Source organism: Strigops habroptila, chromosome 2, assembly GCF_004027225.2.
Source record: "Strigops habroptila isolate Jane chromosome 2, bStrHab1.2.pri, whole genome shotgun sequence".
In the NCBI taxonomy this organism is placed as follows: domain Eukaryota; kingdom Metazoa; phylum Chordata; class Aves; order Psittaciformes; family Psittacidae; genus Strigops; species Strigops habroptila.
This window is the reverse complement of record NC_044278.2, coordinates 65,964,960-65,980,996: the sequence shown is the minus strand read 5'-3', so window position 1 is coordinate 65,980,996 and position 16,037 is coordinate 65,964,960.

Genomic DNA, 16,037 nt, shown 5'->3' with positions numbered 1-16,037 from the left:
GTCTGGGAGACCAGGCATGTGTATTCCTATATTGTTAAAAAACAAAAACAAAAAGCAAAAAAAAAAAAAAAAAAAAAAAGGAATGACTACTAGCTCTCTTTCTGGAAGCCAGTAATTAGAGCTTGAACTAATTAAAATTAAAAAATTCATATTATTTAATTCAAATGTATGTTGGAGGGAGTGCAACATAGCAAAGACACTGATTTACACAACTTTGGTTGTGCCTTAAAATTACACTTTCAGAAAAGTAAGCTGTCATGATATAGAGAAAACATCCAACTTTAAGAGTTTTGTCATCAAAACTAGAAACCTGCTGTACAAAATACGAGCAATTTTAAATTTCTTCATTCCACTTCTTTTTTCATTCCACTTTTGGCTATAAAACAAGATGCAGCCAGAGAAATGTATTTGCCCTAACAATTTAAAGATTGGAGTAAAGAAATCTTGTTGAAAATGTAGTTCTAACATTTTAGAGTAATTACGTATTTTTCAAGAAAGCATTTCCTCTTCCAGTACAAAATTAAATTTTTGAGTCATAGGCTATGACAGTTTTTTTCTGTGAGTGAATTTTCCCTAGCCAGCGAACCAGAATGAGATAGAAACTTCACTTGAATGAGGAGACTGAGAGGATAATTGTTAAATAATACACCAGTTCTTAACTGTTGGTCTTAACTATTGTTAAATATAACTTAAATTCTAAATATTTTATGTTAATTTTTAAGGACATGAGAATGACTGCACTAAGTGAGACCTGAGCCTGGGAAGCCCAGTATCTTGGTTCAAGTTATGGCCAGTTTGCAAAAAGTATGTAAGAAACCAGCAAATATTCTTCCTTTGTGTATTTTTATACTTTCCAGATAAAAAGAGAGACTAAGTTAGAAATTCAGTTTTGATCACTGTTTTTGGCTCCTTCCCCTATGTACTCATTCTTATTTGGTAAGTTCTTGCACTATGATTTCCACCACCCTCTCCTCTAATGAGCCCTACAGCTTAACTGTCCTCTTTGTGAAAGTCTGTTTCTCTTTTGTGTTAAACTCTGCATGATAGTATCAGTAGGTGCTCTTCTGGTTTTGTATAAGGAACAGTGAATGGTCATTCATTAGTTATTTTTCCTTGACATGCATGATTTAACTGATACCTACCCCATCACTTTTGTATTTCTTTTTTTTTCTAAGCAGAAGACACCTACTCTTCCTAACCTCTGCCAATATGTTACCTCCATTACCTGTATCATTTCTCATTTCTCTGTAAGTTTCTGAGAGAAAGCAGCAAGAATTTCATGCAATATCCATTGATGGGGACTTATCATAGATTTATACCGTAGAATAATGACAGTAAAACTTCTACTTTGTTTCCAATTCCTTCCTTCTTAATTCTTTACGTTCTGCCATTTTTCCTCACTTCTCCTGACTACTGGGTTGATATTTTTGGGAGTGATATGCTGTGACACCTTTATGCTTTTCTGAGTAGTAATAACAAACTTAGAGCTTGCAATTACACAGATGTTTTTATGGACATACTTTTCCACATGAGGTGTTTTCTTCTCACTGATGCTGAATTTCAGGTGTTGTTTTGGTGCCTACTTCCCCATATATTATGAAATCTTCATCTATTTTTCACTTCAAATTTTATAGCCAAATTTTGAAATTATTTTTTGTCATATACAACTTTTACACCCTTCTTTTTTTTTTTTTTTTTTTTCCCCCCCCCAGAATATTCAAGATTATTTCAGGTTGTGGAGATGCTAGGCCAGGTTTCAAGTAAAGTTCCTTATATATGCCATCATTCTGGAAACTGAATGTGTATTCCTGTCCTTTGTTTCTTATTCATAGATCATTTGCCAGTCTGTAAGAGCACTTGTTATCCCAGAATTTTTCTTTTTGAGGAGCCTTTGATGAAAATTCTTGTAGAAAGTTGGCAGTGTACTAGATAATTTGTGATGTTTTACTGCTGAGAGGTTGAGGGTTTTTTTACTTATTAACTGCATGTAATAATGTATTATTGTGATCATTCTCACTTCCTCTGGTGTTAGCAAAGTTATTTGAGCAACTGATATTTAACTCAATATAACACCAAACCTGGTTTATGTCAATTTTCAATTAGGAGGCCAAGATTTTAAAAAGCAACAAATGATTTTGGAGCCTTAACTGCATGGTTGCAAACATAGGACAATTGAAGAGGATAGCTCTTCAACAAATAGTTGTAAGTCATCCTAAGATACAAGTCTTGGAACAGGTCAGATGAGACAAAAAGTGAGCTTAGATGAGGGCCTTGGAAGTAGAAGCCTACAGATGTAGGGGGATACAGCTATATGCCACCTTGCTTATCTAGACATACTTTGCATGAGGAAATAACATATTTGGAGCATACCTAATGTCAAAGCTATCAGCTTTCTTTTTGTTGCTTAGAAGGAATAAATAGAGAGGAAAAATTGCAGCATATGAAATTTGTGTGGGGTCAGCTAAAGCGCGTTGGAAGTTTATAGCCCTCAGTAATGTGGAAGGGAGAAAACAATGGGAGAACAAAAATATAGCCTCATTTGACAGCAGTTTGCTGTAAATCCATCAGGAATCCATGTATGACATCACCACTTCTTGATAAACATCTTTTTATACAAAGGGGGGGGGCTGTTTTTATTGTTTATTTCGGAGGGAGGTTCTGTTATTTGACTAAAAAAAGGGGGATTTTCTTAAGTTTCTTAAGGCCAGCATCAGCATGGAAGAGCAGATGCATCACCTTACATGGACTGCTTAATGCAGGCAATATTGTAAACAGCACTCTAGGGAAAGGTTTCAGAAGTGCATTTAATTGCATTTTCCACTTCTCGTAACAGCGAGGGATTAAATTGAGACAAAATGTAATGGAACCGGCTCTTTCCTATCTGCTTAAGGAAAGGAAGCTAACTGAAAACTGTGTTTATTAACTTGCTAGGAAAAAAAAAGAAAGCCTATCCAAAATTAATGAATTTATAAGCCTATTACTTCTCATGACTAATGGAGAATTCTTCAGCTGGAATCTAAATGAGTGTTATGAGAGGTAAGAAATGAGGATTGGAACCTACTGCATTTATTTACAAGTGTTTAATTCTCATAACCTGATGAAGCTAACTAAGGACATTGCAGCAGCCATATCAAATGAGAAACAATGCTCAATGAAACATTGTACATTACTGAAGGATGTAACAGGTGGTATGTGTTACTCAGCATTCTTATTTATTAAAGAGAAATACCTATTTTCTGAACTGCTGTAATACTTACCCATTATCTTAATACTTGACTGGATGTAAATTCAGGAGGTTCTTTCTGGAAGTTTTTTTCTACAGATTATAGTACCTGTAAAATTTGTATTTATGCTGCCACTTTCTTTTTTTTGGAAGAATTCTTTAATAGGATAAACAGCAGAGGAATAAAATATGCCTCTTCAGGCAAACAGTGACAATGATTGAGTCCTCATCTTCAATGTGGATAGGTGGTTACCTGCATGTCTTAAGATAACAGAACTTAACCAGTAAGTAGTGACACTCTCCACTATGAAGGGATTGATATGAAAAAACCCAAAAGAGCAACTGCTTAAGGTTTCAAGAAACAGTTACTGTAAATACTCATACTTAATATTATCTTTCTGCTTTTCAAGAAATAGTGTTTTTAAATTCCGTATTCCCATACACAGTATCTCTTGGGATGGAACACTTGATGGCCTGTCTCACTAAGGCTATTAAGAAGCATAATATTAAGGTAATGGTACAGACATCTCTGAACTTATTGGAAATATCCCTAGGCTTTTAGTGTCATGTTATCTTGAAAACTGAGCTATCATATGAATATATAAGGATGGACATCTTGAAGCAGACCAGAATTTTAGCAAGGCCTGAATTAGTCTCTGGTTGTTGCCAACAGCAGGAAGAATAAGATAATTATGTGGTGATGCTCCTTTTGTATGCCTTGTTGTTTTCCGGCAATTTGTTGCTAAAGGAACTTTCAAGATGGACAGAATTGGGCCTGACAGGTCTTGATAGACATTTCTTCTAGAAATTAATGTGACCTCCTTGCTTTTTGAGCTTAGTATGCCACAAGGGGCAAAGTCACTTTCTGCTGCTTGTTCCCAGTAGACACAGCACTAAAGGAAGTTAGGAACTAAATGACAACTTTCCTTTTGTAACAGTAGTAAAAACATTAGGTGCATGCTAAACAAGCAAAGAAAAAACATCTTTTCCTACACATCTGTGGTGCCAGTCATTTGACACATTAGTTCCTCCTTGCCACCCTATTCCATCCAAGAAAACTCTGCTTTCTAGGGTTTGTTTTAATCAGCCTTTGCAATAACAGTGTTTAACATACATCCTTGCTTGTTGCATACCTCTGTTGCATGACCAAGTATATTTCTTTTAGGCATTACACTTTTAAACTGTCAGGCTTCTTATAAGTGAGGAGACCTCAGCTCTTCTTCCTGAAAGACTCTAGGATCAGAGATTGGGAAGATGGGCTAGCTAATTTTACAGTTGAAGTAGGAGGCAGCTGGTCTTCATTACTCCTCACCTTCCAACATCAGCTGCTTCTATTTAGCTGATGATGAAGACCTGACCCTGACTCAGATACCTAACCAAACCAAACCTGACATACAGTGAGTATTAACTGTATGCTGATCTGGTGTCTCTGCCTATACCTGGGTTTGGATGGGCATCCTTATTATAAGAGGCTTTCCATTCACTTTGTCTGCTATTTTAAAAAATGAAATTTTAAGAGTTGTGTTTTGACCTTAGTCCTTATCACTACTTTTTCATGATTGCAGAGTCCATAAAGCCTTGAGGTTCAAATCCTGAAATCAGTTGCTACGAGCAGTAAAAAAGATTTTGAATAATCTTTCACTTTTACTTTAGTCTTGACAGTGTTTCACAAAACACTAACTTGTAAAGTCCAATGCATTTGTAAGGTTATTATTTTTTTTTTTTTTAATGAGGGAAAAAGTCCCTTTTTATTCCATGATCACTTTTTTGTTCATTCTGAATTTTCCCTCTGATGAGTCTGTCTTCTTCACATATGTACAGCCTATTTCTCTCACCCTGCTATCTTGTCAGTTTTATCTTGACAAACACAACTGAGAGCAAAGTAGTATCTGAAGTGGAAGGATGAAAAAAATAAAGGCAACTTTTAAACTTCTGCATTCTGCCTGCCCTACTCTTTCTTCCACAGCTCTTCAGTGGGCTAGTTTCATTTTGCATTGAAAAATAGAATCAGGTGAACAAAGCAGCACTCAACTAGATTTATTTTTTTTTTTTTCAACCACTAAATTAAATTATCCAACTGAGGAGACGAAGAGGGGAGGAAAGGCTCTGGAAATTCATGGGAGTGATCTTAAAAAAAAAAAAAACAAACCAAAAAACTCCTGTTTGTTTAAAATGTAAGAGCACTAAAGCAAGCTTTTCTCCTACCTCCATTTCCAATTACTCTGTTATTCTGGTTATATCGTTTACTACAATAGATCTTATTATATTGTTTAATATGAGTGCAGTGGGTAGTAGAAAAGAGGGTTTGTTGAGAGGTCTTTCAGCAGTAGAGGTAATCTGGACTAGAGAGGCTGATCAACTGTAGCAGCCATGGGCAAATTAGAAACTAAGAGGAATGGGAGGCTTCTGGGTGAAAAGAGAAGCTTTTAAACAAGGAGAGACTGCAGCTTTATTAAATGCATTTAGAATATTCATCCTTGCTCTTGTCCACAGTCATGGTAGGATCTACTTGAAGAGGAGTTTTAAACAGCTGTGTAGCCTGCTAATTAAATGCACATGCACACAGGCACTCTGGATTACCTAATCACAACCAATCTCCAAAGAGATTTGAATCCTCTTTCACCAGCCAATATCTGTTTGGCTTTCTTGGTGATCTCCCCATAGCAGGGGGGGTTGGAACTAGATGATCTTAAGGTTCTTTCCAAACCTAACTATTCTATGATTCTATGATCTGTAAAAGTTTACTAATCTTAAATATGGAAGATTAGATCCACTGGGAAAACTTAGTAGTTCCATTGCCTGAAGTTGGACAACCTGACTTTCACAGTATGTAGCAGAATTTTGACATTCAGGCTCAGTATCCAAATATTGTTTAGTATCATTAAATACTAGAGCCAGACCACACTGAGCTGACTAAAGGAGCTGATGAACTCACAATGTACCATTTGTAGGGGAACGGAAGACATTTTCAGTGTATTTTCCATTGGATCACTGGCATGGTGGACCATCTCTTGTAGTTCTGTGTCTGTATATGCATCACAATTGGATTCACAAATATGGCTTCTTTAGGAGTACCCTATATTAGCTTCCCAGACATGAACACTGCAGCACATTAAATCCCTGCCTTCTCTGAGTTTTGGCTCTTACTTTGACAGAGTGAAATATTTCTCTTTGCAACAGATTTTGCACTAGCCTCATAGGGTAGTAATTAGGGCATAAAATGAGGAAATACTGAGAAGGTTTTCAATAAAGAAAATTAAAAGTGTATTTTTCTGCTTTATTATTCTGCCTTTCAAATGTGCATTGCTAAATGGGAAACAAATAGTTGAAAGCTGTATTTTCCCATTTTAAAAAGATGGATGAATTGCATTAAAAAAATAATGTGGTAAGGAAAAGCATAAATGAAAAATATTTAAAAATCACTTGAAATTCTGCTTTTCATTTTCAAGATCTTTGATGCTGTTGCATGCACTTACCCTAGGTCTCTATATGGAATCCTTCTTTTTCTGTTGGATTATGTTAGAGAAATTATATGATCTAAATACAGATCTGATCTAAGCAGATGCCTATGAAATTATTTGCAGTAGGTTTGTATGTGGCCTTCTGTACTTTGAGTCCTTGGAATGATTATTGTCCATTAATATACTTTTTTTCCTGCATTTTTTCCCTTAAAAAAAGAAAGAATAATACTGTATGCTTGCTCCTCCTCTTTTTCTTTGTTTCTTTTTCTCTGTCCACTCAACCTCATGCACGATGTAGTCTGAAAGGCTCATGATTTTGACACACATATCATTAATTATAGTATTTCTGATTCCTATACAACTGAAAAGAGATATGGATTATTTTAAAATTCTTTGCATGTGGAAATAAATAAAAATTTTGAACGCCTATTTTTCAAAGTATGAGCTTACTGGGAATAATAAAAACATGGGATTTTTGTGTATACTGAAATGAATTACATCTAGCTATATCTACTTGTCTTGAATTTCAAATACAGATTCGTGGTATACACATACATACCGCAGACAGTCAGCTAAAATGTTGCAGCAAAGCTATATGGAACTGTAGGATTGACTGAGAGCTCCAACAACTTCCTGAACTGGACATCAAGATACTGTACAGATGTGACATCTTTCCTATGAAGAGTTCAGTGTGAACTTCTTTCTTACTTTCAGTTGTCTCCCTAACTGACTGGGGCTTTCATGGTCAAGTGAGAATGGTAATCGTAATTAAATGTAAATGCCTTAGGTCACTTTTACCCGAACAGCTTTGAATAAGAGAACAAAACCCTTTGAACTGAAACTTGACTTTCAATGGGAACAAGTGCTGAATGGATTGGTGAATTAATATGTTCATGGGAAACTATGTTGCCAGCCTTTGACAAAGGGGTTCAGTTGAAGTCCAAAAGGTCAATACCAACATTATGTTGGACAGGTTCAGATACAGCCAGCAGGTCCTCCTAATAGTTTGAATTAAATACCTTTGGATGAAAGAGGTACCTTTATTTTCTGTATGAAGACTACAGACTGGGGCATGCTTCAACTAACTTTAAATCTCCCAAAGTTCAATGTCCAGGTTTGACCTACTTGCTCAAGATTTGTTTATAATCAGCAAAGAGTTACAGGCGTTCTTAGACTGCAGTTTGTCTGACTACTCTTAGAGGTTCCTAACTTGGGAATATGAAGGTGATGTGAGTCATTCAAGAAGTTTCTAGTTCTTTCCACAGGGAATGTAAAATGACTATGTCAGGCCATGATGCCTACCTTTAAGTTGCCAGAGTAAGAGCTTCCACACTGATCAGTCATAAATATTCCATTGTCTGTTTCATAATTTGCTTTCTCAAAAGTTTCATGCATGAAGATCTATATGGCTCTGAGACATTGGGAGGACATGGGAGCTGACTGAATATGCAGCAATGTGAACACTGATCTAATAATTGCTTATGAGTAATTGCTAAGGCGGAGAAGAGATATTATCTGCCTGAGTGTTGCATATGAACTAAGTGAAATTTGTCATATATTCAGGCAGAATCTCTATTGGTTCTTATGGAAGATATTTTTTATATGAAGGGTAACAGAATGTCAACATAATTATCTCTGAGTTTAGATAAAGTAAGTGCACTCAAAGGATTATATTGAAAATGAGCTTCTGAGGCATTAATGCAAAAAAAAAAAAAAGAAGAGAATGGTTATGGTGTCTTCAGTTTGTTTGTTTATATCTCTTGGCCTGAATTTATGACAGCTGTCTGGAAACCTTCCACAGGGAAATGCACATTCAACAACATTTCAAATGTTCCACCAAAACATGTCAAATTCTTCTAATTTCCCAATTGGATCCAGGAAGGTTTCTCAGGAAAAATCTGTTTGATTAACAGCCGGCTTTCTGCTTCTTTGGCACTCCCCATGGCAAGCTCCTGCAGCGCTGGTAACCCGGGGAGGCTAAGGGGCGCTGCCTCTAGTGAAGGCTTCCAGGTTCCCTGCTGTATACCCAGGCCACCCAGAGCCCTGAGGACCTCAGCCTGCCATTCAGCTCCTAGACCTTCCAGACTACTGGCCACATGGCAGCAATCCTGGCAATAGGCCAGCTTCAATTTGAGGAAGGTTGGAAAGTCGTACAGGGAAAAAAATGAAGCAAACTAGATTTTCCCTAAAAGAATGTTACCCAGGAATTGCCCTTCAAGGAGAAATATCGGTGTGCTGCTCAGGTGGGTTTCTGAAATGGGTAAGAACAGGCAACTGTTTAGCATTGTGATTCAGGATGGTAAAAGGTTTTTTGAACAGCAACCTTGTGTTGGTTACAGTGACACAAAAGCTGAGTCCTGGCACCTGTATTTTGCACGTTTGAGAGATAGCTCTTTGCCAGTTTATTATTGTGGCCTGATTAAGGAAAAGTTGCATGCTTAGTGGTTTAATCGGTTTGAACCAATGAGCAATTTGTTGCAGATTTGGCTTCATTTTGAATGAAACATTTTAGCAAGTGGACGAGCTTCTCAGCTGACTCTTCAAATGGAGATAAAGCTGGTAGCAATGGTTGCTAGGACCTAAGTAAGGATTTGCTGCAGGCAGTAACGGCTTATTCAGCCCTGCTATAGCTGTAAGAAGATGTACATTTACAACCAGCAAGTCTTTTATACCAGTACAATTACATCACCACTGCGGAGGGTACAAATGAATGTGTTCATGGGCACTTAAAGCAATACTTTCCTGATACTAAGTTCAGGCAACTGGCAAGAATCAGTAGAAGTTTGAATAAAGTAACACACCTGCAGAGACAGTGCAGCAACTGATAGTGAGCACAGCTGAAAAATTTCAGGGAGGTGCACCAGGCAGATTGTGGAAGATGGGCTAAATAAAATGCTAAGCGAAAGATGACAGGTCTTTTCTGGAAAGGTCAGGAAGCTAAGAATAAACTAGGCTTTTTGTGAAGAGGAAAAACAGAGCTAGGGAAATTGGTGTGAAGAAGAGAGGATGAAAAGCTAAGAAAGTATATGTTATTCTCCAATTTCTTCAGAGACAGAATTTTGTGCTGTACACATATTATAGCTTTGCTTGAAATAGTTCCCTGGAGGCTGGGTTGAAAAATGAAGATACATGTTTTGAGGCAAAATGAATATGAAATATTATTGCTTTGTAACTGAAAGAAAATATATTAATTAGATTGTGAACAATCTGAAAAAATACTAATTAAACATTCTATTTTTTGAGATATATATGTAAAATACAGGTACAGAATAATCCAATTACAAGCATTTTCGTGTTATTGAGCTGAGCTGTTAGTGAAATAAAATGCATAATTTTCATACTATAAAGGAGTGTTGTCACTGTGGTCTTCATCTTTTTACTTTAATATCTCCTGTGTAATGATAAACAAAGATCCAAAGACAACACCAGCACTGCTGAAATGTACAATATGGGTGTCTAATATAATTATAATTAACAGTTTCCATTCATTTGCAGGATATACCCTGATGGCATTGCTCAAGAGAGGGGAAGCATTAGTGGTAATTATGCTTTGACTTCATAATGTTGGATTGAAACGATGCTTTCTGACAAAACCAGAAATAAAGGAATGGTTGCTTCTAATAGTGTATCAACAGTGCCATCTAACTGCTCCTACGGAGAATCGCAAGTTAGCACAGGAGAAAAATACCTCAGATTCACGGATCAAGTGCTTGTATTTGTTATGGTGACTGAATAAAGGTAGTCGCACTTTCTCTATTTTAAAAATCATAACTTACCTGACTTTTTTTAAGGAGTAATATTAAGCTTTTCTACTTGTTCTGAATTTGATTGTAAACAATGAAATTGAGTTTATCTTTGAGTGATAGAGGGGCAAACTATAATGGAAATGTACTTGAACTTCGGAAATTTGGCTTTGCCCAGGGACAAGGTACAAGGCAGTGTGTATGCTGGAGGGCAGTGAAAAGCTAAAGGAAACAACAGACTGCATGATCACAAGAATTTCGACATTAAATCACACAATTGGACTACTAGTTTACTACCTTGTACCTTACAAACATTCCAGAAGTGTGTTGAAGAATGCTTAAAATAGGAAACGGTAAATAACTAACTCACTAACAGTGTCATTCTATAAGGTTCTGTTTTATCTTTGTGCTACGTCATGTAGATTGAGATGGTCTCATTACTGTTTTTTCACATCCTGTTAACACTGCTGCTTCTGAAAGTGATTTCACCAGCAAACAGGACACCGAGTACAAAAGTTTCTTATTTCATGCTCTAAACCTGATGTCCTTGAAGCCCATTGGAAGGTTGATTTTTTTCCTTATACCTGGTATCAGGGGCTTCCAATAATTCTTACTCTGCTCTTTTTTGTTTTTTCTTTTTACGTTCTCTTATTATTTCCAATTATGTAACTTTTCTTTTACAGACATTGTTATTGTATTTCTAGATTTTTAAATATTTTCTTTTTGCTATTTCTTTAAAAAAAAAAAAAAGTGGCATAATCAAAATATGTAATTCCGTCAGAATAGGTAAGATCATTGTATCCTTCACAGCTCTGTTTTGTGTTCTTGTTTTCCAGCCAACTGAAATGGAGCTTAGCATAAGACAGTTTCAAATGAATTCAAAGGGATGTGAGCTAAGACTGAAAGATCTATAGGAAAAGATCTAGATGCAACAGACCTGCAAGAAAAACAAAATGAAATAAAGTGAGCTAAGTTTTTCTTTTGGTCCAGAGAATTTCTGCTCCTAAATGTCAGTGGGGTTTAGGGTCTTAAAGCACTTTTGGAACAAAATAATAAAAAAATCTGCTGATCTTTAGTTATATCTCAACAAGAATGTTCCAAATTAAACACATATATGGACCAGAGCTTTCCATCTTTGCTTTTCAGAGTACTATGATGAGGTTGAAAGCTGAGCTGCTATTACAGGGCTCTCAGTTCTTTAAAATCCAAATGACACAAGAGGGAAAGTGTAGAACCTCTTTCTCTGCCTGCCTTAGCCCTGTAATAACTCACTCAAAGCCCTGATAGAAGACAGAGAAAAACAAGTACTTTAGGCTAAATTATTATTAAATTAGATCTTTTACTTGGGTAGGAAAAGCAATTTGAAAACCCATATAAATGTTTTGCAGGAATGTTCGCTGTGGTAAGTGTCCAGAAGGCTGAAAATACCACATGGGTAATAAGCTATCTACAGGCTCTTTGTGAAAGAAAGTATGTCTTCCAGTAGAACATATTTTTTCTAGGTTAGCTGCTCAGGACTTAATGAGATGAAATATGTAATTTAGAAGCATGAACATGGTTTCATCTAGTTTCACCCATGATAAACAACATAGTAAAATAGTCACCATGGAGATAGATACCTTTTTCTGCTTTATGCTTACAGCATATTCTTAGCCTGCAGTAGCTGCTTCAGAGGAGTTGATGGAGCAGGCTAAATTTATGATTGCCACCTGGTGGCTACAAAAGAAAATATATTAGGTTTTGGAAGCTCCAGGATTATTAAGAAATAGCAGTACTGAAGGTGTTTTGGTAGAAAAAGCATTTCTGGAGATTCAGGTGGTATCCTGTACAAAGCCAGCTGAAATTATGCAGAGAAATGTATGCAAAATTTTCATTCATTCTTTACCTTACATTTCATTTTTTAAAAGACTACTTAAATGTTAAAAGAGAAAATGATACATTAAACACAGGAGCTGAGCTTCAGTCAATATGTCATTCACGAGGGGCTCCCTGAGCTATCTTCCATCAGTGTACATGGACAGTTTTTTCTTAACAGTTGGAATTTGTTTGGAATGACACTTACTTATAAACAGTAGCACTGTTTACAAACACTCAAACCCAACAACAAACCCCCTGCTAACTTCATTTCCTGCATTTGTTGTTTGTCCTACATTTACAATTAGATTCTAGGGGAACTAGAAAATAACATGGAAATAACAATCAGAGCAAGCAAAGAGCATATGTTCTCAAGATTTAAAATGATTGGTTACAAATCTCACTTCTGGTTTATCATGAACTTAATATCATTGACTTTTCAGGCTTACTGTAATGAAAAAGTAAAGCAAATTGCATTATTAAGTCACCAGCAAATGCTCAACTATTTCAAATAACAGGCTAATGGTACTGGAAAATTAAATTCATGATTCTAGGATCACTATGCCATTTGAAAATAGCACTGGTTAGAATTTTTTTCTCCCTGTGATAAAAAATATTATTTGAATAAAGGAAAGTAATGAATGCAAAATAGAACGTTGGGATTTGGAAGTCCTGTACCTCATGGTGGATGGAACATTTGACTTTGCCTTCCCCTTTTCTGGGCCAGGTGTCCTTAGCACGCACATCCCTGGAGGATCACCTGTTGAAAAGAGGAGGTAATGAGTCATGAAGTAACTGGATGTGATGGGTGATGTGAAATGTATTACATCACGATGCTAAGACTTGGAGAAGAAAAAGAATATGAAGCAAGCAAATTTATCTGCCCTCTTGACTACATCATTCTTGTTTCCAGGCTCTCTTTTTCTGTCCCCATTAATCTGGAACTGGAAACATGTCACACATGGTGGGAAAAGAACAAAAAGAACAGGGTAACAGTGCCTACTAGCCTGAAAGGGAAGGCATTACCAAAAGGATGAAGATCTCAGCCACAGGAAGAACTTGAACCGCCATCACCTGCATACTGATTACTTTTAAACCACTTCTTTATTGAAAAAAGTGTGAGAGTGTGCAGTAATACAAGTAGAGCAAGAAGAAAGATGAGAAAGAAAAAGGAGTTAACTTTTTCATTTCAATTCAGTCCTTGGGCATTTGGAGAAAAAAAGCAGGGATACCTCCCATAAGAAAAGGAATTACATTTGATATTCTTGCATATATTCTTCCTGCAGTGTTGAATATGGTATCCATGTCCTGGGGAGAAAATTATTATAAGAATTTGGAATTATTATGGATATAGAGAACGTGGAAGGTTTATATTTCCTCTATCTTAAACAGTTTTCCAAGTATGTTTATATTCAATGAAGAACTTCATTTTCCCCATATTTTACAGAGCCTGTTTACCTGGCTCAGAGCTCTAGATTTGCTATAGAGCTGGTAGGAGATGTCAGCTAGGCACTGCAATTTGCATTAAATTTATTTGTTTGTTTAATCCACTATGCTTATAATGGGTTTATTCATGCATTTTATTTAGGGTAGAAATTTATTTATTCAGTTTTAAAATTTGACACTTCAGGGACATCTCTTAAGGAGTGAAATGAGATCTGAATTATAAATGAGACAGAATCTCAACACTTAAATGGGAATTTTGATTACCAGAACATCAGAGAAGAGGAGGTTGTTTAGCTCTAGGTCTTTAATTCAGTCGCACACAGTACAGGACCTGGCAGAGAAATTCAGTGCCAAGTTTCTAAATGCTAAGCATTATTAAAAAAGAGAATGTTCAGGCCCTATGAAACATTTGTTTTGTTTCCATCTTTGCTTTAAACAAAATACTGTGCAAGTTCAAAGGCAAGATAGATTTGTGTTACTGCTGAATTTAGTGCTCTGGCTGAAGATGAAGAAACAATTCATAACTGATTTCCCATGGGTAGATCTTGCACCAAATTCTGTTCTTCTGGAAAATATAGTATCAACATCCATGACACCTCGTGCAATAATGACAAACAGAAAAAAACCTACCACAAACCCCATGAAACTGGTGCAATCTGGAAAGCCTCCATAGAACAGCTGTGGAACTACTTCTTAACTGTAGAAGGATTCTTCTTGCTTGGTATGTCAGCCCCTTGAGTAACCTAAAATAGCCTACACACAAGAGCAGAAATTCAAAATATTACTGATGCCAAGAAGCAGATACTGGGATTAGGAGGGCAAAAAATTTCAGCATGGTTTATTGCAGACTAGTCAGAGTAACTTTGATCCTATTGTGTTCTGTCAAAATGGGTGGGAGTAAGTGTGCAACTGGGCTAGGGATTAGCAGCCACAATGCCTTTTATTTTACATTTCCCTAAAACATGATATGAACTTCCAGTTTTCTTAAGTCACATGAGTCTAAACTGACTGTGACATGGCTTCAATGTATCATTTGATATTTCAAAACACTTGGGGTTTCGATGCAGTTCTTAGAACACATTCTGTTGTTTTGCAAGACTGATTTTTACAGCTCTGTGTGGAAGCCTTGAATTTCTATAATGCAATCACAATCATAAGTCACCTTGAAGAAAACATATAATTACATAATATTTTGGTAAAATAGGAATACACAGCACTCTACTAACTAATATAAAAGAAGACATCTTTGATTTGAAGCTGACACTGATTGTTCCCTGTATGAAGATAATGGTATGTATAATAAAGTTAATATTGACAAGAAAGGTGTATTTCTTATGTTGTATAATTTGGATCATTCAAAGATAAGTTTCTTATGATTCCTTGTTGTTGACTTCACCCAATTCTTACTGTAGCACTACAATAGCTTTTCCAGAGTAGTCTGGAAAATCAGTTTCAGTAGTAGGAGAGGATGCCTTTAAAATGGTGAACTATAAAAAAACCAACAAAACAAACCAACTCTGAAACAATAAACCCCTCGAAATTGCAAATAATTTTTATAATGACAAAAAAATACTATATTCTTGAACCAGCTTCTGGTTTGATTGGAAAATTTTGTCCATCATTGTTAATGTGCCAGACACAGACTTTCACTTGCCTTTTTATTGCTACACAATGCAAGACAAATTGTATTATCAGATTTCACACAGGACTGTGTGCCTTTGTCTATGTCTAGTACTCCTTCTGCTGTTTGACAGCATATGCCTGTACTACATTTAGCTGTACCTCCAGTTTTAGCTGTTTCTGAATTTAAGCTTTCTTAAGAGTCCCGATTGGTTTACTGGGAGGGGGGAAAACCTCTACTCAAAACCCTACAGAGAATCCAGAGAAGAATTCTATCATAGGAGAGAATGCAAGTCATAAAATATTTGCCTAAGGATTTCCCCCCCCCCACCACCTCCTGTATGAGAAATCAGGATACAGATCATACAAAGCCCGTAAAAAACTTATGAGTTTTATGGATCTTCAGTAGCAGGAAGAATTGAGTCTCCTCTTATCAGGACATGAAAGGTTGATGCCTCATCGTTGGAAGTGTTCAAGGTCATGTTAGACACGACTTTGAGCAACCTGACCTAGTGAGGTCACTTCCAACCCAAACCATTCTATGATTCTATGAAATGCTCAGGGGATATTAAGCAAGACATAGTAAGCAAGAAGGCATGGAAGAGGACCGGATAAGCTAAGTGAGTAGAAATGGTGAACGCATGCTTGAAAACCTTTTTGCTTGCTTGGTCTGGTAAATGTATTTACCTT